This window comes from Astatotilapia calliptera, chromosome 3, assembly GCF_964374335.1.
Source record: "Astatotilapia calliptera chromosome 3, fAstCal68.1, whole genome shotgun sequence".
NCBI classification, from domain to species: Eukaryota; Metazoa; Chordata; class Actinopteri; order Cichliformes; family Cichlidae; genus Astatotilapia; species Astatotilapia calliptera.
The window spans coordinates 78,348,289-78,374,628 of NC_137424.1; the positions used below are offsets into that span (position 1 = coordinate 78,348,289).

Genomic DNA, 26,340 nt, shown 5'->3' on the forward strand with positions numbered 1-26,340 from the left:
CAAGGGTAATATAATAACGAACGAGCTTGGATAACTTAATGAACCTAAACAAACAAACATCAAAATAAACTAACACTCACCGACCCAGGACCGTGACAGACACAGAGTGGGTGAGTTCAGTATGAGATGAGTCCGGCAGCACTGAGGGTCCACAGATGGGAGAGGCTGTCCTTTAAGGAGGTTGGACATGTGACACATGTGTCTTTATGGTTTATACTAAAGAACAAACTGCACTAACTCATAGATTTGACCTGAGGAAGAGTCGACTTTAACCCCAAACTTTATTAAACTAACCTAAATCTAGCCGAGTAGTTCTGCTGCCTGAACCTGACCAAAGTGTAACTGAAACACATTAAAATACTAAACTGACTCTGACTGCTGTGAGTGTTTGAAGAAAACGTCTGTGTTTCACAAAGCTGAGAGGTCAGCGGTCCCCCACAGGCTCTCTGTGATGGTCTGATCAGCTTCAGTCTGAAAACAGTGATGTACAAAACGATGGAGAACACAGCAGGTGCAAAGACAGACTTGACGAAAAGGCAATAACAAAAGTCCGAGGAAATAAACCAAAGGAGTGAAAGGGTTAGACCAGGGGTGGGCAATTCCAGTCCACGAGGGCCGGTGTCCTGCAGGTTTTAGATCTCACCTTGGGTCAACACACCTGAATCACATGATTAGTTCGTTACCAGGCCTCTGGAGAACTGCAGGACGTGTTGAGGAGCTAATTTAGCCATTTAAATCAGCTGTGTTGGTTCGAGGACGCATCTAAAACCTGCAGGGACACCGGCCCTCGTGGACTGAGATTGCCCACCCCTGGGTTAGACCCATACGAGTAAGGACGTTAGCGTGCTGCCCAGCTTTCGTCACGCACATATTTATAATTATATGGTCCTAAGTTTTAGTGCAGACACTCACGAAGTGTTTAGTAACTTCAGATCCTGCAACAAGCCCAGCTCCAGTTTCCTTTGGTGACTTGAACTCTTCCATTTCACAGCTGTTGTTAATTTTTCTTTATCTCCTGTACAGGCCAACGCATCTATTTGTTGTCTTAGGTTGTTAGTGTTACACAACATTTTCAGATCTAATAGAAATAAAATGAGTTTCATAATTCATTGACTTTATTGTCTTTATTTATAACTGGCATCATTGTTTCATTCTCTTATAGAGTCTTACAAGAAAGGCAAAATTGTTTTCCATTGTGCTTTATTAGCTGCTTCAGTGAAAACAAATCAACAATGCAACAAAAAAACAGTTTGCAAAACAACAAAGTGGAAAACAGTGATTCATCACTTGGTTGCTTCAATACAACACGTGGGCACATACATGCAGGACTTTTGATGTTTTGATAAATGACACAGCTGCTCTTAAAAACTACATTATGGCCCCACTGTGTATGTGTGTGTGTGTGATAGCACATAAGGGCCATTTGTGAAGCTAACATAAGTAACAAAGTGATGTTACTAGTATTAAATTGATTTGGTTAAAAACTGTGATCAATACAGAGAATAAAGTAATCTGCCAGTACAGAGGCCAGCAGGGCTTCTGGAAGGACACACTGTGTCTGTGTGTGTAGTTATTAAGGTGTTAGACCTGCTTTCTGCTGCTCTCTGATTGGTTATCAGTCGTTGCCTCAGAGTTTTTGTGGGGCGCCCCTCATTAGTGTAAGTACAGACTGAGCTGTTGGAGCTTCGTGTAACTGCAGGTAGTTAAAATAATAATGAATAAATAATAAAAGTGAGTTTGCACAGTTTGGGTTTTGAAGACGCCTCAGATTGATGTGATTTAGTGTAACGCTTGTGCTGTTAATGATGCTGTCGAGTTCAACTCTGATGGACCCTCATCTGGATGCATCACACCAGCTGCTGTTTTTCTCCTGTGATGTGAAAGGACAAATGAATAGAAACACCAGGCTGTGTGACCTATAAACTAACTGGATCATGTGCACACCTTTGATGGAGATTGTCTGATTATAACTGAACAGCCTGTTGTGCAGCGTAAGCATTGTTCAATGAACTGACACATTCTGTGGATGTTGGCTGTGCATCAGGACATCAGGAAACCAGAAACAGGAACCTTATAAATGCAAATAAAACAAAAAACAAGACAAAAAATCACTGCCAGGATAAACTGAGGTATGTGGGCTCACATGAAGCTTCCAGAGAAACCTCTAAACCTTCACTTTAAAATGCTCCGCTGCATCTGAAACGTCCCCCATCACACAGGCTCCACCCACCTGGCACAAACCGAGAGATAAACCAAACCACAGCATTTTGTCAGGCATTATTTTAACCCTAAAACCTGTTTGTGATCAACCAGGCATCACAGTTGTTTGGTGTGTGTGTGTGTGTGTGTGTGTGTGTGTGTGTGTGTGTGTGTGTGTCCTCCTCAGGGTTCAGCAGGATAAAGAGAGTCACTCATTGTAGCTGTCAGTCCGTCAGCTTTAGCTCAGGAAACGTTTGTGTCTCAGTGTTACGACCCGGCTTGAAATGACCGTAACAAGAGCGGGGTGTCCCGTGACTTGAGATTTAAATGAAGCTATTTCATTACTGTATTTCTACACAATGCAAATGTGCTCATAGACGAGTTGGTGCTCCGTGTTTGAGGCTTTAAAGCTTCGTCCAGCGTTACTGTCTGGATTTGAAATGTTGCAGGATGACGTCGAGTGCAGAGGGTTTGCAGCAATGCTCACACAGACACATAATAATGGTGAGAATAGTCTCTGGGTCAGGACGTCCCAACAACATATCCTGAACTACACTGTGGATCTAATGGAGGCCATGGAGGGAGATGCTTTTCTTTCCTGTCTCTCACAGGAGAAGGAGCAGAAACCAGGCGAGGTCAGACTGAACGGGGAGGAGTCACAGCAGACTGTGTGGTTCTGGGAGAAGACGGCCATAATAATCTTTGTTACTGTCACATGAGCTGTACGGCCCAATGAGGGTCATCCTTGGTGTGAGGCAGACTGTTGTGTCACACTGCGCTCCAGTGCTGTGAACTTGTCATTTCAACTGCTGCAGCAAATTCAATCTTTTTAAAGGACAGAAATTTCTCCTGAATTCCTTCTGGAAAAATTGAATTTGACATTGTCCAGCTTAAGCATGGCGCTCTGAAGGAATCTGCACTTAATGCCACCATACTGTATCTCAGCCACTGCCTGTGATTATCTCACAGTCACGCTTTGATCTGCAGACACGATTCATCGTACTACAAATAACCACGGCGAATAGTTCCTCACAGGCTGAAGCGATGCTGGATTTGAAGTCCCTCTGTCCTCTCACAGTCAGTCAGGCTCTGTGGGAGCTGCTGACAGCTTCCTCTGCAGCATCAGGCTAACAGTCAGCTGCTGCCTGAGCCTGCAGACCGGTCAACACTTCAACGCTCAGAAGTCGGTGGATATGTTCCCAACAGTCAGGTCTATCCATGCCTGCTCTCACGCAGGGAACTCCAGGCTTTGTGTGAAAGACGGAGGCAGTGTTTCCTTAGCGTTGCAGTAACTGCACCTCTAAATAAACAAGCCCACTCTGGTGAGAGATGGATGGGTTTCTGGTCTCCAACACAACAATGTTCATGCTGTAGCCACACGTTACTGCTGCGTCAGCGTCCCCTCGCTTCCCTCTCGCCAGTTTCTAAACACCAGGCTGGAGGCTTTAAGATGGGACTGTGTGAGTGACTGGAGGCTTCATCCATCTCCTACATACAGCCTGTGCTCCTTGTTTCCATCTCAGATGTGCTCTTACTCCAGTCCATCTACAGCCACCGTGCACTATAGTGAACTCTGCTGCAGGGTCATGTGTGCTGATCTGGAAACCGTCTGTTCCTCTTTCCTCATTTTGACTCTGATTGAATATCACAGCATCTTTACACATCTGTGCTCCAGATGTTTCTACATTTTTATTCATATGAAATATTTGGGAAGCATTTTTATTCCTAAGAAGCAAATTAAAAGTCTGTTATTCACCTCAACACACCGCCTGTGTGTGTGTCTGTGTGTAGATCTGCAGTCATTGTTGTGCAGTGAGCTCATGTTCAATGAAAGCTGCATTTAGCTTTAGGGTCATAGGTCACTCCCAGTGTGACAAACGTTTTGAAGCTTGTGACATGAACGTGCATCAAACTAGACTATGTGGAAATAAACCGAACGCCAGCAGGTCAATGATAAAGTTAAGCCCACTTTAGTAATTAGTTCCCAAAACACAAAAGAACATCAGTAACATTAATAACTAACGCCTAACATTAAGCGCTCACACCTCCAGGTGGTTCAAGGGGACAGTTGGGGGGAAACTGGCCCCAGCAGGGCGCAGCAGCAGCACTCGTGGTTGTGAGATCAGGAAATCCAAAGCGTCCAATCAGGTCCCCACAGTTCATTCCTGGTTCTTTGCCTTTACCTGCTCTCACAAACTAAACACTGTGTTTATATAAGCTGTCCTGTCTGACAGCTTTTCACATCTGAATTATGATCTGAATGTTCTGTTGGAACAAACATGTTTGTCTTTGCAAGAGCAGAAACTCTCTGCAGGCTCCTGTTGGTGCTGTTTATCTCTTTATTTATTCATTTCTATTATTATTATTGAGATTATTACTCACAGCACATGGGAACTGTGTGGAGAGGGTACACTCCATGAGGTTTCTGGGCGTGCACATCTCTGATGAGCTCTCCTGGACTGCAAATACCACGGTGGTGGTTAAAAAGGCCGAGCAGCGTCTCCACTTTCTGAGAGTGCTCAGGTGGAACAACCTGGAGGAGAGGCTGCTGGTGACATTTTACAGAGCCACCATAGAGAGCATCCTAACGTACGGCATAACAACATGGTATGCAGGGTGCTCAGCTGCGGACAGGAAAGTACTGCAGAGGGTCATCAACACAGCCCAGAAGATCACTGGCTGCTCTCTGCCCAGCCTGGAGGTCACTGCAAACTCTCGGTACCTCAGCAGAGCTGGCAATATCATCAAGGACCACTCTCACCCCAGCAACCAACTGTTTGAACTATTACCATCAGGCCGACGGTACAGGTCACATAAAACCAGGAGAAACAGATTCAGGGATAGCTTCTTTCCCAGAGCTATCACCGTAGTAAATAAGCACAAAAACAATTGAACCTATTCCATACTGTCACTGTCATTATATTAATGCTGCTATCCTGTATATATTGTACATACTATTGTTTGAGTACTTACGATTGTTTTTTTGTACAAAAAATGTAGCACAAAGTGCTTTACATAGTTAAAAGCAGCCCACCCCACCCTCCAACTCACTCCCCATACTGTCATTAACATAAATGATGTGAATACACACATACCCCCCCCCCCCCCCACACACACACACACACACACGCGCGCACACTTAAAGAGTAAAAATTGGGCTGGGTACATATGAGCCAAGTGAGGAAACACTATAACAGGGAGCCGTCTGCACCGGGAGCCGGTCACAGACCGCAGCCTCCAGGCTGGGCACACAGCAGGAGGGAGGCAAAGAAGCCCCCCAGCCAGGCTGAGAGGACCCCCAGAGCCCCAGCAGCCACGGTTGATCACAGCCCCGGTGCAGAGAGCCCCCTCCGAGGAAACACTGGAGATATGACACAATAGGATATATACAAGGTAAAATGATAAAATAAATAAGAACGGGATACAATTGTGTAACTGTTAGCCTCAGACAGTCAGGCAATAGTATAATTCAGATCATAGATCAGTACATTTGCATATTTGTTGTCAGGGCTCTGTGTGCGGGCAGGCGGGGAGGAGGATCCAAACGCAGGACTCAGACACAAACGTGAAACTCAAAAACCTCAGCTTTATTGCTGGTACCAAAAACAAAACCTGAAGTGCACACGGAATATGGAGAACAGAAACACACAGGCATAATCTGAGGGTACGACGCAACACTGACACAGAGAAACACAGGGCTTAAATACACCAATGGCAGTAATCAAGGGATGAGAGACAGGAGGGGAACACACCTGGGAGAAATCAGAGCTGACGAGACAGGAGAAACGTAAACTGAGCACACTCACATACGACACAGACCTTCACAATAAAACAGGAAACTCAGACGCATGGAACCAGACAAGACATTGAACTAAACAGACAGCTTCACAAACAGACGGGGTGACACCATAGACAGACAGAGATACAGACGCAGGCTCAGAGGCAGACCGAATGTAACACGTAGAACTCAAACAATAATAATAATCATGATAATAAATTGGAAAATGATAATAATAAACTTAAAGCGCTGGGTCGCCGACCCAGGACCATGACATTTGTATAACTATAAAAAGAAAGCTGACTCTATCGAGACTTTATCCAATGTGTGAGCATCACAGCAGATGCCTTTGTGTCAACATAGCTGAGGCTAAAACAGAAAAACGATTTTATAAAAATATTCAGCAGTAGATCAAAACCGAAAGAAAACCATTAATCAACAAATGAACATTACCTGATGCTGCTGAATTGAAGCAGAGCAAATTACAGAGGTTTTATTAGAGACACACCTTAGCGTTTTGCAATTTTGCATAATGTTAAAAAGTTGAAATTATTTTAGTAGCTTATTGAACGGCAGAAATTAGGTTTTCTTTTCGGAAGTATTTAAATGGGAAAGAACAGCGGCTGACAAACAACGGAGGTCTTATGCGTAACAAACAAGCGAATAATGCAGAAAACAGATTTTTAGACGGGAAACTGTTCTTGAAGTATAGTGTGTGTGTGTGTGTGTGTGTGTGTGTGTGTGTGTGTGTGTGAGTGAGTGAGTGAGTGAGAGAGAGAGAGAGAGAGTGTGTGTGAGAGAGAAAGCTGTGCATGAATGTTTGAAGAGAAATAAAACCTGCAGCTTCAGAATCAGCGCAAAAAAGCCGTAAACACGAAGCACGGACCCGCCGACGGATCAGAATCAGTGAACTGTCGGCTTTCAGCCCCGACCGTGTCCGTGCTGTCTGGTGAGAAAGGCGACATCTCACTGATTTTGATACATCAGCGGTCCGCGCCTTGTGTTTACGTCTTTGTGCAGAATCGGTGTACCTCCTCTCACTTACTGTTTTAGCTTTTTGGTGGTGGTTGAAATGCAGTAATATTTATATTAAAAATCGATTCAGGATTTTAATGAATCGATATCACGTTATCCAAGCTAGAATCGATTTTAATCGATAATCAAAACCCGCTGTAATAATGCTTATGTACATCTGGATAATGACACAAACTAGTGTTTGGTGCTTCACTTTTTAATAAACTAAAAGACAGAAATCAGATTATAGGATGTGTAGTGTTGTTTATTTATATTTTGGTGTTTATCATTTGTGATATTTATTACTGTGTGCATACTTTATTAGGAGAGACAAAATAAAAAAAAAAAACATCTCTTCCTTGCTGGTTCCATCGAAGAAGAAATGCTCAAGTAACTATGTAGCACGTACGTAATCCAATTCCACAACACAGTGTGATGGGGAATCAGCTGTTTTTCTGCCCATTTTATTTCGAATCTGGCGCGAACCGGTGAACCAGTCCCTGAATCAGTCACATGGTACGGACTGCCCGCGAGGCCTCGAATGTCACTGCATACGTAATCAAAGCAAGCCTCGATACGCGCTTCAGAAAAACGCCCCCGAGATTACCCGACACATGATTCGACGCTTCGACACACAGGACACATCACTACCAGATACCACATTGGTCTTTGCTGTTCACCGACAGGATGTCTTCATTTTAAGCACTTTGATTGGTTACAAGTGTCAGACACACATTTATACCTGTTTAAATGCATTGTTTTATGCAGAAACCTGTATCTTATGTTACTTACAGCACTAGTTGTGCAATCTTATGTTGAATGTTTTCATTGCACAGCATGTTTTCTGCTACGTTCTGTAAAAAGCGAGAGCAGAAGATGAAAAGTGCTTCTCAAACTGGCTGATCCAGTTTGAGAACCACTGTGTTAGCTGGGTCCTTCTGACTGTACTGGGGGCTGTAATCCACAAAATCAGTGACATGTTGCAGTGAATCTGACCTGAAACCAGCAACTGAGCCCATAAACTCATTGTAGTGGCAATTCCTTTACTTTTGAATGATCAAACGTCCCACAACTTAAAGTCCACAAGCCACTGCTGCATTGAGGTAATATTTCGTACGCAGGCAAAAGAAGTCCATTGTCCAAACCTTTTAGTTGAGAGTTTTGGTTTTGGTTTATTTATCCATTTGGCAAGCAATAACAAGATCCTTCCTACTGCTTCTCCTGCTCTGGTAAAAAAACCATAGGCCCACCCCAATGCATGCTGGTCCTATACCAGTCTCTTTATTTATAGAAACAAAATGGCCCTACAGCTCTTACTGACTAATTTAACAAAATAACAACAAACAAAACAAATCATTTAAAACAAAATATTAACCGACAAATAAACCCCAAAATATAAGTAAACTAACAACAAACTTTAACTAATTTCAAAAATAAGAACAAAAACAAAAATAAAGAACAAATAGCTCCAACACTCCGGCCCCTAATTGTGCATACAATCACAATTACTTTAAAGTCCCAAAAGGAGGAGCTATTCCCTTAAACAAATCCTTAATTTTCATTGAGGATTTTCTTCACGATGAGGCTTCCAGTAGCAAAATAAGTTTTGTCACTGGCCTTTCCAAAACACTGGTCCTTGTTTGTAGTCTCACAGAACGCACCAAGCCTTTTGCATCCTGGTTTACATTTAAGACTTTCGCCATCATCCATGATCCTCTTGGAGCTGTAGCGTCTGCAATTAAAACAACATCTCCAGGTATAAGACATCTTTTAGTCCTCATCCATTTTGGTCTTTCTTGCATCAAAGGTAGGTACTCAGAAAGCCATCTCTTCCAGAACAACTCTGCCATGTACTGTACCCGTTTCCACCTTTTCCTGACATGCAAATCACCTGGATGAAACAGTCCTGGTGGAAAAACTGGTTTATTTTTCAGCAACAACAAGTGATTGGGTGTCAGTGCTTCAAGATCATTTGAGTCATCTGAAACTTTAGTAATGGGTCTGTCGTTCATTATAGCTTCAACCTCACAGAAGACTGTTTGGAGTCCTTCATCATCCAGAACTTGCTCCTTAAGAACTGAGGCTAAAATATTCTTTATTGAACGAATGAGACGCTCCCACACACCACCTTGGTGAGAAGCTGCTGGGATGTTGAAGTTCCATTTCATGCCATCCTGAACAAAAGCCTTTTGAATTTTGGCATGGTCCAGCTCAGTCAAACTTTCTTTCAACTCTCGATTCGCCCCAACAAAATTTGTAGCATTATCAGATCTGATGGTCGAAACTGGGCCTCGTCTACAGATGAACCTCCTCACAGCATTTATACAAGAGTCTGTATCAAGTGTACATGCAATCTCCAGATGTACTGCACGACTGGTGAAACAAGTAAAAAGAACTCCATACCTTTTAAGGAGACTTCGTCCTCTTTTAACACTTATAGGTCCAAAATAGTCCACTCCAACCTTTGTGAATGGAGCTATGTCTGGCAGGACTCTCTCTTCAGGCAGATCCGCCATCTTTTGTTCAACAAACTTTCCTCTGTTGCGTCTACACGTGACACAACGAGAGATGATTTTCCTGGCAGCAGAATTTGCATTTAGTATCCAGTAATTTTGTCTTAGTTTTGACAGCATGTGTGCTCTTCCTGCATGTCCCAACCTTTGATGGATATGGCGTAAAATCAGTGTTGACACATGCATATCTTTTGTCAAAATTACAGGATGCTTTAATTCCATAGGCATGGCTGCTTTATTCAATCGGCCACCCACTCTGAGGATTCCTGCATCCAACACTGGATCAAGTTTGTAGAGACAACTTCTCTTAGAGACTCCTTTGAGGCCATTGCAGATTAAAGCCATTTCAGTCGTAAATTTCTGTTGTTGTGCATATTGAAGAATAGCTTGTTCTGCCTTTGCCAAGTCTTCTGGAGTGAGATTTCCTTTCTTCAAAGTGGTCTTAAATCTTTCCATTCTTATCTCCACTTCTTTCTGACCTTCCGGATCATTCTTATTCAAACCTGCAGCAAGCAACTCTTTCCTCTTCTGTGCCAACAACACCAAGACCTCTTTCATCTTTAAAAGCCAGGCTACAGAGATTTTAAGTTTTGCCCAAGACGAGAAGTAGAGGATAAAATAGCTGGTAGGATTTTGTAATTCTCTCACAATGGCATTCATTGTCAGGTCCCTTTTGAGCTCTGGGTCATCTGCAGAAATTACACTGTACTCCACATCCAGTTTAGGCCATTCCTTTTCTGACTCATAGAGAAATTCTGGCCCTTTTATCCATCTCCTACATTTGAGGAGATCCCCAGCTCTCATACCTCTGGATGCGTCATCTGCAGGATTCTCCTTAGAAGAAACGTATCTCCACTGATTCACATCTGTTGCTTCCCGAATAACAGCAATTCTGTTTGCAACAAAAGTATTGAATCTTCTGGTTTCATTGGAGATGTATTTCAGTACTGTTGTGCTATCAGTCCAAAAAACTGATTTTTCCAACCTGACTTGCAGCTCCTTTTGCAGAAGCCTGTCCACCCGAACTGCAAGAACTGCAGCCGTCAATTCCAACCTGGGAATTGTAGTTTGCTTGAGAGGAGCAACTCTAGCCTTTCCCAGGATAAAAGCAACATGCGTGACGTTATTCTTTTCCAACTTTAAATATGACACCGTTCCATACCCATCTTGACTTGCATCAGAAAAATGATGAAGTTGTGCCCTATCTGGTCTTCCAAAGCAATTTGGTTTAATGCAACGTTCCACTTTAAACTTTGAAATCAGCTGGAGATCCTCCAGCCAATCACGCCACCGCTGGGAAAGAGAGTGGGGAATAACTTCATCCCACTTCAAATTTTGTCGGCAAAGCTCTTGTAGCAACAGTTTAGCTGGCATACTGAAGGGAGACAAGATTCCCAAAGGATCATACAGTGAGCTGACCACAGACAAAATTCCCCTTCTGGTTGTTGGACGGTCCTGCAGGGAGGTTCTGAACTGGAACTTGTCTGTTACTATGCACCACTGTAAACCCAGTGCTCTCTCAACTGGAAGTTGATCTGTGTCCAAATCCAGATCCTTAATTTCCTTTGCTCTTCTTTCCTCTGGGATTGACATGAGCACTGTGCGACTGTTGCTGATCCATTTTGAAAGCTTAAATCCTCCTTTAGCGCAGATATCTGTCAGCCTCTTCACCATGTGCACTGCCTCCTCTTCTGAAGCAACAGATTTCAAACAATCATCCACATAAAAGTTTCTTTTGACTGTATCAACCACTTCAGCTGGAAACTGTTGTGCATTATCATCTGCAGTTCTCTGTAGAGCATAATTTGCACAACTTGGCGAAGATACAGCTCCAAACAAATGCACTTTCATCCTGCATTCCTGTGCAGACCTTGAAGTGTTGCCATGTTGCCACCACAGGAAACGGAGAAAGTTGACATGTTTTTCTGAGACGTGCACTTGGTGAAACATGGAATCAATGTCCGCCATTAATGCAACAGGCTCTTGTCTAAATCTGATCAGAACCCCAACCAGCGAGTTTGTGAGATCAGGTCCCTGTAGAAGCTGACTGTTCAATGATGCTCCTTTTTAAGTTGTTCCACAGTCAAATACAACTCTTAATTTGCCCTTTGTGGGATGATACACTCCATGATGAGGGATGTACCACACCTTTCCATCATCTTTGTGCAACTCATCTACAGGCACAAACTCGGCATATCCTCGTTCAAGCATGTTGTTTACACATTTAGTGTATTCATCCTTATAATGAGTATCCTTTTCAAATCTCCGTCTGAGACTCTGGAGACGCTGCTCCGCGACACAGAGGTTATTTGGCAAACTGGAACCTTCTCTCCTGAAAGGCAAATCAATGTGATAATGATTTCCAATAAGCTTTATTGAACTACTAACAATATCCATGAAACACAGATCTTCTCTAGACATTTCAGTCTGCTCCTCTGATGATCTTTCATTAAAATCATGATTGTACTGTTTAATCAACATGTCTTCAAGACGCTCAACGGAAATCCTATTGGCTGTTACAGCAGTGCAGTTGGTTTTATTTCCACTGTTACTTCCAGTGCGCAGGGGACCATTTATGACCCAGCCAACTTTTGTTTTTACAGCATAAGGTCCACCTCCCACACTGTTTATCACCTTCCATGGCTCCAAAACATTGGAAGCATCAGTGCCTATCAGTAGCTCCACATCTGCATTAACGTTGTACAGTTTAACAGGTTTAAGATGAGGCCACTGATCGATGTCGCTTTGCTGGGGAATATTAACTGTAGAAACTGGCATAGTCTTTTGAGTCAAAACATCTGGCAATGGCATGAAATCATTTGCTTCCAAACCAGACACTTCCAAACCAGACAGAACTTGTGTACTAACAATCTTATCTTGACTCATTGTTCTCAAAAAGATATTGGTCTTTTTACCTTTTACATTCAGCCTTTTTGCCAAAGTTTCTGTACAGAATGTACCTGAACTTCCAGGATCCAAAAACGCATAGGTTTGCACAATTTTATTACTCTTTTGGCTCTTAACTTGAACTGGAACTATAGAAAAAAATTGCATCAACTTCATGACCAGCCCCAATATACCCACATGTCTGAGTGGTTGCAGTTGAAAAGTTGACATTAGAGTTTGTCCTCTGTTGAGTTTGTTCCGAAGACGCACCTGGATCCTTTCGCTCTATATGAAGAACCCCTGGGTGCCTTTGGTGACACACGTCGCAATCCAAACGACTCCTACAGTCTTTGCTTGTGTGACCAACTTTTAAACAACCAAAACAAATTCCCCTTTCCTTGATAAAAGTCAACTTATCCTGATGCGTTTTAGCTTTAAACTGCTTACAATTCTCTAGTAAATGGTTGCTGTGTGAACAAAACAAACAACTATGCAGAACGGCGGAAGTTGTTCTGCTTCCAGTTGATTGAGCTTTGATTCCTGGCACTGTACTGACATTAGTGGCAAAACTACTTCCCTTTTTTCTTTGCTTGGTAGAACTTGAAGCTTTAAAGCTGCTTCCAGATTGTGAGTCTTGGATGTTGCCAAACACTGGATCTGATGCTACTTTTACCTGTTTTATTATAAAGGCAACCAGATCAGTGAACACTGCTCTGTAACCATTTTGTTCCTGCAGTTCATAGGCAACAACTCTCCATTTTTCCCTCAATTTGTATGGAAGTTTCATAACAACCATTCTCATATTTGAGGGCAAATCCAACTCCTTCATATAAACAACTTGCTGCATTAGATTCGAACATCCTTGAAGAAAAAGAGAGAATGACTGTAGACCTTTCACATCCTCACTTTTAATAGGTACCCAACTCACAATCCTCTCCATATATGCAGAGGCAATTTTATTTTTGTTCCCAAAATGTTCTTCAAGAAGATCTTTAGCTGTGGAATAGCCCTGCTCAGGAGGTAAATGCTGACAACTATGCACCAAATCCCTAGGCTGCCCCCTAGTGAACTGCTCTAAAAAATGCAGACAGTCGCTCCAGTTATCAGTTTTAACTTCCACTCCATTTTCAAAGGCATTCACAAATGATCTGTACTGTAAAGGGTCTCCATCAAACACAGGGATGTTTCTGGCGGGGAGGACAGAAGATAAGTTTTGTTTTACAAGCAAAGTAGTGATGTCATTTTGTTTTTGCATAATATTTACAATCTCCTTCGTGCAATTCCCAGTCAAAGTAGGAGACTGAGGCTGTGTTTGCTGCGTCACTTGAGCTGAATCATCAACCTGATGTTGGGTTTGACTTTGTCTAGGTACGATTACTTGTGATTCAGATGCAGAATTTATACCAGAGTAATCTCTTGATGTTGGAACAAATGTATCGGCACAAGGATTTAAACTAGGCGCTTCTTGTACGTGCCCTCTTTCAAAATAAGAGTTCATTCCATCAGAATGCTCAGAGCTACAAACTGAATTTATTTTTAAGACACGAAGCTTTGCATTAGTGGCTGCCAGCTCTGTTTCCAAGGATAATGTCTCCTTTTCTTTTCTCAGTTTCTCCTTTTCTTTTCTCAGTTTTTCCTCTTGCGCTTCGATAGAATGTTTTTTCTTTAATGCAGCGAGTCGCTCCATGAGCGCTGCCTTGTCAGCCGCAGCTTTAATGCATGCGGAAGATGTTGATGAAATTCGACTTTGCTGTGACAAGGTTTTTGAAGGTGGTTTTACACTTGAGATATTAGAGACACTGTCTTCAGGTTTTATTTCATCCAAACTTTCAACAGCTTTATCATTGCGAACATTGTTTTGTTCAGTATACGGCTCGCCCGCCTCCTGCAACCAAACCTTTACTTTGTCCATAAAAACAGAGAATGCTGTCACCTTCGACTGAAAATGTGCAACTTGCCTTTTCACTTCATCTTCTGGCAGTGACAAACTTAAAAAGGATTCTTGCAAAGCGTTTGCATCTTTATAGCATTTAATAAACTTCCCAAATTCAGAAGACACTTCCTTAACGTTTTCATGTGAGGTCATTAAAGCGGAAATTTTCCCCATGTACTTAGATGCTTGCTTACACATTGAACTGCGCTTTTCTTGGCATGTCTTTATATACAAATCCAAACCTTTTGGCGTAAATTTAACGCTTCTTTTCTCTGCTTGCATCTCAGTGTCATCCTCTCGTTTACTCTTAATATCCGACATTTTTATTGTCCTCTTGGATTATTTCAAACTTTATAAAGATGCACAGCACACTGAGAATCCATAGCCTAAAGTACAAACATGACATCCATTTACCTGCCTTTTGCAGCGGACAAACATTTCCACAGAGTGCGTTGGCATGTTTCAATTAGCGATCCAATTTTGCACCAAATTAATACGTCAAAACTCAGTTCATCAGTCTTTGTAGTGAAATAATGTCTTTAAACTCCAATAGCTTCACCGTTTTCCTTTACGGCTTAAACAATATTATCACTCACCAGCTTTGATGAACGAGTGACATGTTGATCCAGGCCTCAACATCAAATCCGTCTGGATTACTCACCAGACGATCCAATACCTTTTATTCGAGTTCGACGGTGATCCTTGAAATCCTTATATCCATTAATGAAGAATTATTCCTTTGTCCACGGGAAGGTTTTTTACTTTGTGTAGTGGCAATTCCTTTACTTTTGAATGATCAAACGTCCCACAACTTAAAGTCCACAAGCCACTGCTGCATTGAGGTAATATTTCGTACGCAGGCAAAAGAAGTCCATTGTCCAAACCTTTTAGTTGAGAGTTTTGGTTTTGGTTTATTTATCCATTTGGCAAGCAATAACAAGATCCTTCCTACTGCTTCTCCTGCTCTGGTAAAAAACCATAGGCCCACCCCAATGCATGCTGGTCCTATACCAGTCTCTTTATTTATAGAAACAAAATGGCCCTACAGCTCTTACTGACTAATTTAACAAAATAACAACAAACAAAACAAATCATTTAAAACAAAATATTAACCGACAAATAAACCCCAAAATATAAGTAAACTAACAACAAACTTTAACTAATTTCAAAAATAAGAACAAAAACAAAAATAAAGAACAAATAGCTCCAACACTCATCACCCTGTTTGCTTTACCTTCTCAAATAAACATGTGTTTGTTTATGTATAACTGTGCAGGCTGGTGTGAATGTACTGAGTACTGTCACTGCAAATATAAATGACAAACAGAAAGTTCATTGAGATGTGAGAACTTGAAGTACTTTTTTATGTTTAGACTTCCTGTTTCCATGATTATTATTTAGTGTAAAAATGAGAATTTCATAACAAACACCTTCAGACACATAATCTGTGGAAACATGCTGTAATTTAATGACCAATAAACTAAACGTCTTTAGCTCACAGTGAGGATGCATTTGGACTCTGATGTATTATGGTGCACAGATGAACTGAATAAACTTTTTAAACATGTGTTTTGTTACTGAATCAATGTAATGTTTTCAATGTTTCAACAATATAGAAAATATATACAGACAAAAGAGCTCTTATTACAAGGCGTTGCCACAGCTTCCTGCTCGGTCTGTTTGATTTGGGAGATTTTACACTGGATGCCTTTCTGACACACATCCAACTGATTTCTGAGCTCCTGGAGTCAAACAAGGCAACTTTTGCTTGTGAGGCAAACGTGTTAAAAACTAAACTGACAAATGCTGAAACTGTAATTAGCCTGATTACATTTGCTGTTGTTTGTTCAACACAGGGCCGGATCTAGAGAAATGTTCTTCGGGTGGCATGGAAATCAACTGGGGAGGAAAAATCAAAGCCTTTTTCTTTTTTACTATTTTTTACACACATGCAGGTGTTACATATGGTTAAAATACTTCAAATACAGTAAGTGTTTCATATAAATATAGTCAATAACTTCATTATTTCCTTTAGCCCACATAATGAAACATTTCAGTTCCATAAACGTGAATTATTTCATGTACTGTATAACCTGTATAATAAATAAATATGTAGCCCAGTAAGTATAAAATCCAGAAAGCTACACAACATTTACAAACACAAGTCTAACTTAAGTGTCACACTCTTATTTTTGTTAAAATAATCACATTTTTGCTTAAATTTACACAAAATGTCAGAAATCTGTTCTGTCATGAACACGTTTGTCACCAAAAATTTAAAGCTAGTTTTTCACGTTTTGTTGGGTTAATCTGGGGTCCAAAATATAATTGGACATTTTTGACTACTTTTGATTTTACATTTGTATTTCACCTTTAAATGTATTTATTTTCTCACCCTGTTTGGTCTCATTGTTTTCAGTTCAACCTCACATGTCTGAATTTACAGTTATTTTTTAATTGGCATACTGTTTTAACACAACTGATCTGAAATCACACAAAAACATAAAATCCTAGTAGTAGTTATATTTTTACTGTAACAAGCACAAACATGTTTATTGAATTATTGTCATAACTTGAAATGCAAATATAAAGTTTACATTTAAAAAACTTCAAAAACTAAAAGAAGTTACATACAACTATTTATCTGAAAATGAAGTTTGTACAACCATTTAAAAATACTACTAAAACTAAAACGAGGGAACAATCAGGTGTCACACAAATTATTTGTGCCAGTGCAAAAAATAGTTTGTCCACCACAAGACGGAGGAGAACATCACAGGTATCAACCTGCAGGGGAATGGACAGGCTGCTGAGTCAGTAGACAGCAGTGGAGGCGAGGCCTCTCCAGAGGTGTAGCACACAGACAGCAGTGCAGGTGGAGACCCTTTGGAGGCAGAGGAGGAGGTCAGTGGGAGCAGAGCAGTATTCCATCAACACTGCAGTATAAGGGACCAGCAGAGGGCGGCTGAGCTGGAGGTTGAGGGCAGTGGAGGCAGCACCATCCACTGGACTCTGCTGAACTGGAAAGTGTTGCTTTTTGTAGGAAAGCTGGGAAATGGAGTCCTGGTCAGAAGAAGCTGGAGAGTGAGAACTCACCAAGTCCCTGAGCCACAGCAGCAAAACATCTACAAGCCATCATTGTTCCAGAGTCTCCTCATGGATCCTCCACAAAGCTGCTTCTGTGGAGTCTGAGCTAAAGTCTTTGAACACAGTGAATCTGCTGGATCCATGACTGCTCAGAGCATCCTGTAATGACAGAGCAGGGACTGGACCTAAAGGTTAGATTAAGGTCAACATTAGAAACTCATCTTGTGTTGGTAAACTCATCGGTGGGCCGATGGTGATTTTTCGTTTTTATGGGCCGATGATTTTTTTTTCTGGTAACGGTATAAACAATGAAATAACTCAGTTGTTTGGTGGCTATCGGAGCTTCCACAGGTTCAGTAACATTAGCAAGTGGTGGAGGCCAGCAGGTGGATGAGAGAAAGGGGAGGCAGGAGAAGGAGAGACCCGAGGCGGCCGCCGGTCCAAGAATCAGGTGAACTGAACTTCAGGTAAGAAGTTATGACCTGCAGTCTATCCGGGTCAGATATAAACCAAGTTTAGCTGGAGTTTATTTTCGTTGTGCTGACTTTTTACAGTCAGTTACATTAACTCGTACTGCTACTAGCTAGCATGATGGAGTTTCTATACAGCTGGGTGGGTGCTATGGTGTTACTGATAGTGAACTTTATTTTATTCACAAGGTTAATTATTGGAGTTGCCAACTGTTGTGATATTTTGATACCACGGTTAGCATTTACAGGAGATTGTTTTATACAGGAAAACTGTTACTCAATAAGGCCCATCTACTAGTTGTTTTTCTCTTTCTCTGTGACCCAAGAATTAAGGTGTAAGACTCACAAGCTGGTCCCCCAAGGTCGAAAACACCACAGAGATGAGACCACTTCCTTACTCCCATCCTCCCTTTTTCTTTATCTCCTGGAAAAGGCTCGTTAAAGGCTAGGTGGTTTGTTTCAGAATTCACTAATGAAAGAACTCTGTATTTTATGTCTAGGAGTGTATTTTGCTGGGATGATCATAAATTATAGCTGAACTGATAAACTACACACAGGATACTTCTTTGCTCACAAGGCAGGAAGACGTTTCCTTATTTGGTCTGTACCGGTTTGAACTGGGAAAGCTGACACACGAACCTTTTTTTTCATCTATATAAACTGCTGTGTATCAAATAAACCTTTGAGTTGATTTGGGAAGGCAACCTGAAGCAGTCTGTGTTTCCTTGTTCTCCCAAGCTGCTCCCGGCGCTGTAACTAACCCAGCTGAACGGCATACCTGAGTGTTACTTTAAATAATTAGGAATCTTAGAAGGAAAGGACAGAACTCTGCTTATCGCTCACGCCACGGAGGAAACCCGGGACGGCAATTTCCTTCAATTTTGGTGTCAGAAGTGGGATGGCTGACAGAAGGTAAATACACGTCTTTCATATTTATATAAAGACCGTATTATACCTCTCTCAGTGATCGATCCATAAAAAAAAAACGGGATATGCTGACGAAGTTTCACTTAGTGATCCAGAGAGATACACTGACGACTTCCTCAGTCCCCGAATAAAGTAAATTAACCCTTGTGTGGTGTTGGTGGACCCGCTAGAGTTGTGGCTTTCCAAATTAACACTATCAAACAATTTTATGTTAAATTACTATGAATTAATGTGCTTCTCGTTTTTCTTTTATATAAAATGTTATAAATAAATCAGTTATAATCAAGTGGAAAGACACAACACATTTATACGTAGAAAATAATAATAATAATAATAATTAATTGTTTAATTTTTCTTTAAAAAAAAAAAAAAGAAAAAAAAAGAAAAAACACGGGTCTCAAGGGTTAAAAGCAGTAAATTAAAAGCAGAAAGACACAGGGAGTTGCCTGTTGTTAAGCGAGAAGTTGCTCGTTAAGTGAGAGTTGCTCACCCAAACAAAAATTGCTAGCAATAAATTTAAAGTGACCTCAGCTGTGCCGCAGCGAAAATACTAACCTAAATCCTCCTAGCGTGTAAACCCCTCTGGAAATCACTGAACATGGGTCAGAATAATTCAAAGACCACAGACAGGTCCGATAAAAAATCTAAAGTACCTGTAAAACCAAAAATTAATAAAATACAAAATAAAGTCTCAAATAACGGCTCAGTACAACTCCCATTTCCGGTTACGTGTAACCTACGTCCGCGAATCGGTGAAGACGTCCATGATCACGTATCCAGAACATGCGGAAGTGCTTATGTGACTGACTTTGTTTACAACTTAAGAAGTTCAATGCATTCTAATTTATTTCCGGAGCCTTATCCCGAACGACTATCGCCAGAAAACAGGTCAGTAGAAATGTTGAATATCATTTGTGATAAGAAAAGTAGTCTGCTTAAAAAGTCCTGTAGAAAATACATGATAGAATGCCGCGACGTGATACATCAAATGTTACCACTATGGAAAAAGGGACCGAAACCAGGTGTAGATGCTTTAACATCAAATAAAACTAGTGCAGGCTCTAGCAAAGAACATAAACCTACCGCAGGAAAAGCTAGTCTTGCATGTTCAGCCGTTCAGCCTACAGCCCCCACACCCTTACGATGAGACCGAATTAATAGTCGCTGTAGCAGCTGCACGTAAACAATGTCAGCATTCTGATCCAACCAACTCAAAAGAAAGCGACGAAAAATCTGAATCACATGCAACGGATCTTAGCCATCTCTTTAAACAGGATCAGGAAAAACAATATATACGCCGCAAGGAAGAATTAGCAGAACATAGAAAAAGAGAAAAAAACTTTTGAAAGAAGAATGTGAGGAACTTATGAAAAACAATTTAGACGACTATGAAGAAAAACTTTTGCATCAGGCAGTGTCCACGATAGACACCCACATGAAACGCCACGATATCGTAGCTAGAGGTTTAGAGGTAGCTAAAGAAATACCTGTTACCCGAACTTTAATAAAGACTTATCTAAAAGGAAAAAAGGAAAAACAAAGCCAGGATGACAAAGGTCCTTACGCCAACACTCGCGGTAGTAAACAAACAGAACCAAAATCTAGTGACGGCAATGACGCCTACCCCTTTATGATAATAGGAGATCAGTGTTGTATTCAGCCCCCTAAAGTCTCAGAATTAGTGACAACTATTAAAGAGCTTCCCGATCCTCTTAAAAATCCTACAGCCTTTGTCTCTGCACTACAGAGAAGTACCAGATATCACCATTTGGGTGGTCCGGATTACAGGTACATATTGTGTCAATGCATTCCTGGAGTAACCGAGTCACAACTCATAAGAGAGATAGGTGAATTAGACCCAAAGCATGATAAAGCATCCACAACTGCAGAGTTTTTGTGGGTAAATAATGACAAAATCACCAATTTCTTTAAGAATCTAAAGAAATTCCTGCTCACAATGTCCAGAGACAAAATTGACTTAAATGCAGTAACTATGTGTAAACAGAAGCCTGATGAATCTATCCTAGTATTCATAAAACGCTTTATGCACTGTTGGACAAGCTAGAGGTGCAAATTTAGCTCAGTTTTCCAGCAGCCGCAGACACCCAAAGCAAAAATGAATTTGTGTATTTCATTTAACATAAAGGGTGAAATGTTTGCTGACACTGATAACAGCTTATGTTTTCTCTGCCCTATGTACCGACATGATGGAGAAGGAACATCCTCTGTGTCAGCTGGACCCTCAGCAGAGAATGAACTCAACATCCTTTTGTCCGGTACTCTATGTCACACACTGTGCCAAAAAAACGTGTACAGACGCCACTAACAGGTAATCCCATGACTGGGAGCCACACTTTTGTTTCTCTCACACTGTTCAACAACATGATAACTGCTCACACAAGTGAAGGTCAAACAGTGATTTTGTTACATAACTCAGACATGGGTTACGAAATATGTCGACACATAGATCTAACCTACCCTATCCACTGTACTATTTCTGCAGTTACATTGCCAGCTGAATACCAGAATATGACATTATGGTCTAAAAGTGAGAATGATATAGGATTTATTGACTGCATACCTTATCACGCACAGCTAAAAAAAAACAAAAAACAACAAGCCAGTATATGTCAAGCAATGTCCCCTTTCCACGGAAAAAGCCGCAGCTCTAGATGTCATCATAGGAGATTTATTGACTACAGGAGTAATAAAGCCCACACTCCTGTCAATCCTGTGCCAAAGCCTAACAAACCTGGCGTATGGCGTTTCATACAAGACTTAAGGCAAATTAATGCAGTCAACATTCCTCTGCCACCTCTCGTTTCAGATGTTCACAGCATATTGACATGCATTGCATACACACTTTACCGTGGTGGATTTATGCTCCGCTCCTTTTTCTCATGAAGACACACAGCCGTTATTTGCATTCACACATAGAAATAAGCAGTACACTTGGACTCGTTTGCCCCAAGGCATGATAGACAGCTCTGCTGCTTTCTCAATGGTGCTTCACTCCTCCAGGGCTGCACCCTGATCCACATGTGGATGACCTCCTCCTCTGTGCTGAAAGTGAAAAACTATGTCAAACTGCTACACACATGCTTCTCCAGCACCTCCAAAAGACTGGCCACAAAGCATATGCAAAGAAAATGCAGTACTGTCAGACTTCTGTTCAATATTTGGGATTCACACTGTCTCACGGAAAACGTTCCATGACTGCAGACAGGGTCAAAGCTGTGACCTCCGCCCCTCGTCCCACTACACAGAAGGAAATGTTGTCCTTCCTGGGCATGGTGAACTATTGCAGACAGTGGATACCAGACTGTTCTTTTCATGACCACATTCTGCGTGACTGTTGTAAAAAAGACAAGCCTCCTCGAATACTGTGGTCCACAGAAATGACTGCCTCTTTCAATGCATTACAGGGAGTGCTGACCTCCGCCACTCAAAGGTGCTGTCCGTGGTTGTTCAGGAATGCCGGCCTGCCTGAGGGCAGTAGCAGCTTGCTCTATCATGATAAGGGACTGCGAGAAGCTTACACTCTCACATGACACTATTCTACACACCAATCACCAGGTCACGACCATTCTAGCAAACATAACTAAACAACATATGCAAATCTCACATTTATTGATCCTATACTGTGTTCTTCTGACCGACAGGATGGCTCAGACAGGCTTGACGTTCATGACTGCATGACACGTATACAGGAATCCACGGCACCACGTCCAGATTTAGAGCAAACACCTATCCCAGACTCAGCCACGGTTTATGTGGACGGGTCCTGTTCAAGGCCGAATGACAACTCATTTCTTTGTGGCTATTCAGTGGTAACAGTGCCTGACATCATACTAGAGGCTCACTCATTACCATTTCACTCAGCACAAAAAGCAGAGCTCATGGCTTTAATACGCGCCTGTGAGCTACATTTGGATAAGCATGTGACAATTTACGCAGACAGCCGCTATGCATTTGGCGTTGTGCATGACTTTGGCACATTGTGGAGACAGAGAGGATTTAGATCTGCTGATGGAAAATAAATTGCTAAATTGTGATTTTGTTCAAAGACTTTTTCAGGCTATACAGCTGCCATCGGCCGTTGCAGTTGTAAAAACGAAAGGACACAGTACAGCTGACACAGACGAAGCAACAGGTAATGCTTTAGCAGACGTGACAGCCAAGGCTGCAGCTGCATCACAGCTCCCACCGCCGCAGGAAGTATTATCTGTGCCCCTACAGCTGCCACTTGTTACACTCCCAGACTATTTAGACACAAATGTTGATTTAAAATTCATACAAGAGCAAGCCTCTGCATAGAATAATGACTGTACCTTAGATGACAGAGATGGCCTATACAAAATCTTAAGGGTTTGATTGCCCTCCCATATTCTCTGGTGCCAGTCCTTGCCCGACATTTTCACTGTGTGAGTCATGTCGGACAAAGAGGGGTAATAGGGGCAATAAAATCAAGATTTGTAATTGAGAAAACATCACATGCAGTAAAAAGCATATTAGCAACCTGTCTAACATGTGCACGAACTAATGTAGGTAGCTCAAAAGCAAAACATCAGCATTTACCACAACCAGATTTTCCATTTCATACATTACAAATTGATTTTACACATATGCCAGCGCAAGGAAGCATCAAGTACTTACTGGTAATAGTGGATCAATTTAGTAAATGAGTAGAAGCTTATCCAACCTCAAAAGAAACTGCAGAAGTAGTCTGTCAAAAGTTGAGCAATGAAATAATACCCAGATTCGGAATACCTCACCAGATTAACAGTGATAGAGGATCTTCATTCACATTAGAAGTAATTCAAAAGTGTGCTAAAACTTTAATGACCTGGGTCAAATTACTTACTCAAGTCCTGTGTGAGATTAGAATGACTCAATCTGCAGTAACCAAATTATCTCCATTTGAAATAAGATTATTTCCAACACCATGGTCAGCTTCCAGAGGGGCACCGCTAGTAGAAGGTGATGTATATTGCATTGTCCACTGATGTTCACAACCTGGTAGAAACACTGAATAATAACTATCAGAAAGTTTGTCTCTCTCAGCTTTTCCCCTCCACAGTTCCACCAGTGGAGACAAGGAGATGCATGTTGGAGAAGCCACTAAAACCAAGGACACTCTGGGAGGCCGCGCGTGTTCCAGCCCCAGACTGTACTGGCAGTGACGAAGAACCAGCATCCTCACAGACGGACAACCTCAGTGGATTCATGCCAGCAGGGTTAAGACCAGCCCAATCGGACCATCTCAGGCGTCGGATCAAGCAGACGACATCTCCGGCGAGCCAGCGCCCGGATCCAGAGCAAATAAACACACGGGTAGATGACATCTCAGGCGAGCCAGCGCCAGGATCCAATGTACATACACACACGCAATCACTGATTAACACACAACGTCTGAAAGAACAACAACAAGGTACTCAAACATCCAGCAGGAACAGAAAGCCAAAAGTACCACATGATGTCTAACCTGATAAAGCCAGACTCATTTCATCCTGATAATGGAGAAAATGAAATGCCCATTGTCATCACACGACGCTTATTCTGTGTCTCTCGAACCTGGGACCAGGCCAGGAGACAACTGAAGAACTGTTTTTCTTATATACTTTCTTATATATTTAGGTTATTTATCATATCTATCGCATTAACCTTAGGATTTCTCTTTGCTATTTTGTATTGTAAACTGCAACCATGTTCACATTTCTGCAGGTCATATTTTGCTGACTATACCTCATGCTCCATTTTGCAAGACACCTACTTAATGCACTCCTCACGTTCCCTAAAATCAGTAAATAGCAACATAGACGCCACTAATAAACCATTTTATGCACCCTCTAGAACAGGAGCTAACGCCTGGTATGAAAATGCCAGAACAGCCGCTCGTGATTTAGGAAACAGTAACTGTTATGTCTGTTCAAAGGCTAATCCAGAACAGGTAATAGTAGGATACCCCACATCCGGTTTCCCCCTCACTGAGGGACTAGAGAAAATCGGCGGAGATAATGCTCTCTTTAAAGACACTTTACAGTTGACTCTGAGCCCTCTCGACTGCTTACTTAGACACACACACACACACCAACTAACCCTGAGACTCCATTAGGCGAATTATTGAAGTTATCTAATGACACCGCAGGGACCTGCGCCCCAATGAAACGCCCTAAGAATAGGTTAAAGCCCTCACTGCCCTTAGGACAGATCCCTCTCCATTTTAATACTAGTATGATATGTCTGCGCAGACTAAAGTTAACTGGCCCAGACACACACATAGATTATACAAAGGATAACTATACATTCTTCTCTGACTCCCCAGGTGCACGCTGTAATGAGACATGGCTAGCTGTCTCTGTGGCTGAAGTTGTATCATATCTGGAGGAACACACACACAGTTCAAGTTCGAGCAGAGAATCGATCATTGTTCCCCCAGAGGGTGTCTTAAATGATACTGACTGGGGGGAGTTAGTTAAATCACACATGGTCACGCGCCTGACCAGACCAATCCCACATGCTTATTGGTTGTGCAATAATACCCTTAGATTAGCTTTACCTGTTAATTGGACCGGTACCTGTGGTCTAGTGACCGTTGATGTATGCTGTACTTTCATTCCCAATAACACCGCCCCTAACGGTTCATTCACACAAGCTATGAATAAACTTGAAGCATTGAAGATAGAACTAATTGCCAATACAGGCCACGGTCAGTGGCTACATAAGTGGCTACAGGACACGTTTGGAAGATGGAAGGAACTAATTGTAGCCTTTGTAACCGTTGCAGCATGTTTTTGATGATTATTGTCTGTTGTGTGGTACCCTGTGTACGTTCAATGATAACCCGTATAGCTACTAGTACAGCTACTTCAATGTATTTGCAATTGGCACAAATTGACCCAGATTATGTGTCAGATGTCATCAATGATGATCCTGATGTATGTATTGAGCATTAGATTGTAAATTACTCGATTGTCTAAGAAAAGAATGACGTTTTCTTCTCTTTCTTTTCTTCTTTTTAAAATTTTGATATTAAGCTTCCTCAAAGGACTAGTTACATTTATGATTTGTTTCACATTTATGATTTGTCTTTATATTATGTTATTACATTCTGTCTTTATACTATGTTATCATTTCATGATAAAAGGAGAGAACTGTTGTGATATTTTGATACCACGGTTAGCATTTACAGGAGATTGTTTTATACAGGAAAACTGTTACTCAATAAGGCCCATCTACTAGTTGTTTTTCTCTTTCTCTGTGACCCAAGAATTAAGGTGTAAGACTCACAAGCTGGTCCCCCAAGGTCGAAAACACCACAGAGATGAGACCACTTCCTTACTCCCATCCTCCCTTTTTCTTTATCTCCTGGAAAAGGCTCGTTAAAGGCTAGGTGGTTTGTTTCAGAATTCACTAATGAAAGAACTCTGTATTTTATGTCTAGGAGTGTATTTTGCTGGGATGATCATAAATTATAGCTGAACTGATAAACTACACAAGGGATACTTTGCTCAGAAGGCAGGAAGACGTTTC

The 26,340-nt window shown here is 41.6% G+C and overlaps 2 protein-coding genes and 1 long non-coding RNA gene across 3 annotated transcripts in view; all 3 read right to left on the reverse strand.

Moving 5' to 3' along the window:
* LOC145425893 (butyrophilin-like protein 2) overlaps positions 1-26,340 on the reverse strand; it is a 197,320-nt gene that overhangs the window by 41,019 nt on the left and 129,961 nt on the right. The gene's annotated exons all lie outside the window — the stretch shown is intronic.
* LOC145421780 (butyrophilin-like protein 2) overlaps positions 1-26,340 on the reverse strand; it is a gene marked incomplete at its 3' end in the record, with an annotated part of 133,086 nt that overhangs the window by 28,076 nt on the left and 78,670 nt on the right. The gene's annotated exons all lie outside the window — the stretch shown is intronic.
* Positions 8,144-11,339, reverse strand: LOC113012871 (uncharacterized). The gene is made up of 2 exons (XR_013906679.1): positions 9,395-11,339; positions 8,144-8,723 (listed from the first exon to the last, which is right to left on the reverse strand). It is a non-coding gene; the product is annotated as an uncharacterized LOC113012871 (long non-coding RNA).